General features: G+C 38.1%; 1 pseudogene; it reads right to left on the reverse strand.

Moving 5' to 3' along the window:
- Positions 1-1,099: 1,099 nt before the first annotated feature.
- Positions 1,100-1,596, reverse strand: LOC102126785 (small ribosomal subunit protein eS25 pseudogene; annotated as a pseudogene).
- Between the last annotated feature and the right edge of the window lie 3,517 nt (positions 1,597-5,113).

The raw sequence follows: 5,113 nt of genomic DNA on the forward strand, positions 1-5,113 counted from the left end.
TGGACAACTCTAAGCAGGGCTTCCAGGATACATGTAGATTTAAATTTTTTTCTGATTGGCAATTGGTTGGAGGAGTTATTATCAATCAAAAGGAATGTCTGGGTTATGATAAGCGTTATGGAGACCAAAGTTTTATCATGTAGATGAATCCTCCAGGTATCGTGCTTCAGAGAGAATAGATTTTAAATGTTTCTTATCAAACTTAAGGTCTGTGTTGCTGTTAATGCTGAAGGGTATAATGAGGCATGTCTGACACCCCACTTCCCATCATGGCCTGAGCCAGTCTTTCAGGTTAAATTGTAGTGTGCCCTGGCCAAGGGGGAAGTCCATTCAGATGGTTGGGGGGCATTAGGATTTTTTTTGGTTAACAAATAAAAAGACTTATTTAATTACATTATCCCTACAACTATTCTCTCTTCTCTTCTATCTTCCCTTCTATTGCTACTAAATTTCACGAAAGAGTTTTCTAAAATCACTTCTCAAATACACGGGCTAGGTTTTCTATTGTAAAGATCCTACTTTGACTTTTTTTCTCTGAGGTCTCTTCCTGTTCCTCTCACATTCTCTGTGCCACACTCCTTTTCTTGCCAGCAGGATCACTCTGGTTACTCCCCTTTCTTCTTTTCTACTCCCAAACCCTCTTTTTAGTGTGTGTGGTACTTCTTGGATTCCATTTTCAGGCCACTATTCTTGTCCTCAGGAAGTTTTGTTCAATTTCATGGTCCCAGGAATGACTGATAAATGAAAGACTGGAAGACTCATATTCTCTAGTCCAAATTTCGTTCTGACAGATATCTATCTTCTTGACAAATGTTCCAAAGAAACCTCAAATTAAAAATATTTGCATTTGAACTTATCACCTCCTGTAAAATCCATTCCTTCATTTGTATTCCTTATCTAACTTGATAGCACCAGCAGCTACCCAAGCAATCTTGGATAGCTCTAACTTGCCTCTCTCTAATCGCATAAGCCAGTTACTTGCTGAATCTTGGTGCTATAATCTTTTACATATTTACCCTCTTTGTGTTTTATTCTCTGCCTTCCAAATGGCACTTTAAACACACAATCTGAAATTAAGTTCTGATTTTCTTTCTTAAAATTTTCTTTTCTTTTTTTTTTTTTTTGATTTAATAAAGTTTTATTTTTCCAAATGTACAATTGGTTGGACCTATTCATGCATCTTCACCAGCAGCTGGAGCATCTCCGCCCTTGGTATTTCTGGTGTAAATTACTTGAGCTCTGTGCTTTGAAACCAGTTTGATAAGTCCTTTACTAAGGAGCTCCTGAAGGGCTGCCCTGGCCAGGGAGCCTCGAATCTTCAGTCTCTCAAAGACTACAGCTGGGGTTATAAGTTTATAGTTGGGAACTTCCTTACAGAGTTTGTCGTAGGTAGCTTTGTCAAACAAGACTAAGTTATTGAGCTTGTCCCGAACTTTGCCTTTGGACCACTTCTTCTTTTTGGCCTTGCCCCCAGATTTGTTCACTGGGTCTTTGTCTTTCTTGGCCGACTTTCCGGCGTCCTTCTTCTTCTTGTCGTCCTTGGGCGGCATTGCGAAGCTCGGGGAGCAGCAGCAGACACCGCAGGCTTGCTAAGATGTCGGACAAAAAGGAGAAAATTTTCTTTTCTTGTATTTGGAAACATTGTCCAATCCAGTGCCTGTGACACAGATAAGAGACAGGGAAATACTGAGTAGAAGACTGATGTCCCCTGGCAAAGGCCCTACCCTCAAGTTGGATACCCACAGTCCTAAATGAGAACAGGTATTTTTGTTCTTGCACCCAAAAAGTTGCCTTTGGGACTGCCACGCCCACCATCCTGCACCCATATAAACCCTGAATCCCACGCTCTAGAAGAGACCAGCAGACCAGCGAGAGCAGAATGACATAGCAGAGAAAGATAAAAGAGGAGGGACGTCTACACCCCAAGGGTAGTTTGGCCAGGGGCATTCAGAGAAGAGTCCGGCTGCTGAGCATCCTGACTTTAGGGGAAGACCACCTTCCCACTCCATTCCCCCTTCCGGCTTCCCATCCATCTTGCTGAGCCACTTCCACCACTCAGTAAAACCTTGCACTCATCCTTTGAGCCCACCTGTGGTCCAGTTCTTTCAGGACATTGGGCAAGAGCTCAGGATACACAAGGCTGTCACACTCGCCCCTTGCCCTTGTGATAAGGCACAGGGTTCATTAAGCTGATTAACACACAAGCGGTCTGCAGACAGCTAAGCTAAAGGAGCACACTGTAACACATGCCCAGCTGGGCTTCCAGAGTCACAGACACTCACCCCTAGACGCTATGGTGGAGCCACAGCTCAAAAGTGCTTGCCCCCGTTCCTCTGCACCTTCCCCTCTGTGAGCTCCTCCTCCAGTTAGGGGTTTGAGCTGCCAGGTGAGCAAACAGGTGAGTCACACCCCTGTCACACAACCTAAGGGGAATCAGGGAACTCTCCCATTTCACCAGTGCTAGAATGGAACAATTATTCTTTCTGTTTCACTTACTGTATTTCTAAGTTACCAATTCTGTCAATTTTCTGATTAAGTATGTCTCATTTGAATGTCCTCCTTTCTATCTTTATTGTCACTGATTTACCACAAGTCACTGATTTACCACACCCCTTGTTAACATTGCTTTCAAAAGTATTTTAAATAGTTACCTTTTTCAAAGTAGTATCTTTGTAGAAGAACTAGACTTATCTTTTGCTCTTCATGGAAGAACTAGACTTATCTTGTTAAATGCAAACCCAATTTTAAAATCCATCCGTGAATCCCTTTTGCCTAAAGGATGATGTCCAAGCTCCTCCATTTGATGTAAAAGATGTTTCAAAATCTACTATTTTCTTATTGCTCCATCCTTCACTTACCCTTGTACAATCAATGCATTTTATTCCTTATATTTTTGTCTATTTCCTATTATGATGTATTAGTCAGTGTTCTCCAGAAGAACCAATAGGACACATAATCTCACATTTTCTATTGCTTATAATTTTATTTTAGTTTTTTTTTTCTTCTCTCACTAGCCAACAAGCTTCTTAAAAACCTAGAATCTTTTGCTCTTTCCTTTCCTGTAATGTTATTCAGGTAATAATAGGCATGCTATAAGTAAATTTTAAATAAAAAAGAGTATCTCATCAAAATATTAAGAAAGTCTAAAATTCCAGCCACAGTAGTGGTTTTTCCCTAATGCTCTATCACTCTCACTTTATATTTGTGATTTCCTTCTGTTAAATAATATTGAACTAATGTATTGTCTATTTTCCAGATCTTTACATATGCTGTACTTACTATTTGACTTTAGAAGAACAATTTCTTCTCTATATTTTGAATGTTTGTCTATAAATTTCTTAGTGTGATGGCTAATTTTCTGTGTCAATTTGACTTGGCTAAGGGATATACAGATAGCTGGTAAAACATTATTTCTGAGTATTCCTGTGAGGGTGCTTCTGGAAGAGGTTAGCTTTGGAACTTACTAGTTCCAAAGTGGAAAAGATGGGCCCTTACGAATGTGGGCAAGCATCATTCAATCTACTGAGCGTCCAAATAGAATAAAAAGTCAGAGAAGGGGTAATTCATTCTGTTTGCTTGAGCTGAGATATCGCCTTCTGACTTCAGCGCTCCTGGTTTCTTGGCTTTTTGACTCAGACCTGGGGGAACTTTTACTACTAACTCAGAGGCTGAGGTCTTTGAAACTCAAACTGAACTATACCACTGGCTTTCCTGATTTTCCAACTGGCAGATCTCTGTATTGTGGAACTTCTGGTCCTCCATAACCATGTAAGCCAGTTCCAGTTCCTCTAGTACATCTTCTTTTACTATATATATATATATATATAGTGTGTATATATATATATATATCCTATTGATGCTGTTGTCTGGAGAGCCCTAATATACATAAGTTTGATTAGTTGTGATTCATAGATTTAGACATGGATAATCATCTAGACTTTATGGTTAATGGTGATCTCCTAAATAGAACTTTGGAATTCTCTGGTCATACTTTTTAAAGTTATTACCTTGGATGAAGTGCTGTGTCAATAGCTGACCTCACTCATTGTAGGTGAGTATTTTAACTAAACCTCAGAGTCCAGTGGTTCCTTTTTTCTGGCTTTCCATGATTAAAATCTGCATATTCAGTATTAGATTCTTTCTATCTTTATGAAGATCAGAACACTAATGATTTTGAAGACAAAATAATGATAGTTTTTTTAAAGGAAACTCTTGTCAGAGAATGTCACCACAGAGTATTTTATAGACTTGAGTTCCGCGTAGTTCTACTATAAAGGGCCATATACTAAACAAGACTTGGCAAGCCACATAGTGTCTTTGCCATGAATTCTCTTTCTTTTTTGTTTTCTACAATGCTTTAAAATATAAACACCATTCTTAGCTCATGGATCATGAAAAAATAGGCCTCTGTCAGATTTATCTTTAACATGAAGTTCTTATGTAATTAGATAATTCCCTAAAAGATGCACAATGACAAGATACCTATCCTCACACTTTAAAGTATAATGATCTGTTTATTCATTCACATAGAAAGTAACCTTTTATTTGACTACAGAAATAATAGAAAAAACTAAATAATATTATTTAGAAAAACTGAAATAAAAGTGGCATAACTAAGATAGAAATGTATTTCCTGTAGGTAATTTTACAGAGGGATAAAATTTTAGTCTGGTCCACAAATTCCTTAAGGATTCAGGCTCTTTAAAGTTTAGAAGTCCACTCTTTATTCTCTTGGTTCTAGTTAAAATCTATGTTTCAGGTTAGGTGAAAGAGAAACAAAGTAGAAAAGTGGCAGCATCAAGTCTATATAAAGAAATATTGAACAAAGCTTCTGTGAGAACTTAGGTTCATATTCTTTTATCCTGAATTTATTCATGTGGGCATATCTAGCTGCAAGGAAAGTTCATCAACTTGCTGTCTTTATACTATTAATAGGTGGCAATTTTCCTAGGTGAATTTTCTATTTCTATGATAGAAGTGGAGAACAGGTTTTAGGGGATATCTGCCAGTTCCTGCCATAATTCTTTTTTTATTTAAATATGGAAGCCCAATTATCAATATTAACATTAATTCCCGTGACAAAAGCATAACAGATGCAGAAATATTATTAATT

The sequence above is a fragment of the Macaca fascicularis genome, chromosome 5 (assembly GCF_037993035.2).
Source record: "Macaca fascicularis isolate 582-1 chromosome 5, T2T-MFA8v1.1".
NCBI classification, from domain to species: domain Eukaryota; kingdom Metazoa; phylum Chordata; class Mammalia; order Primates; family Cercopithecidae; genus Macaca; species Macaca fascicularis.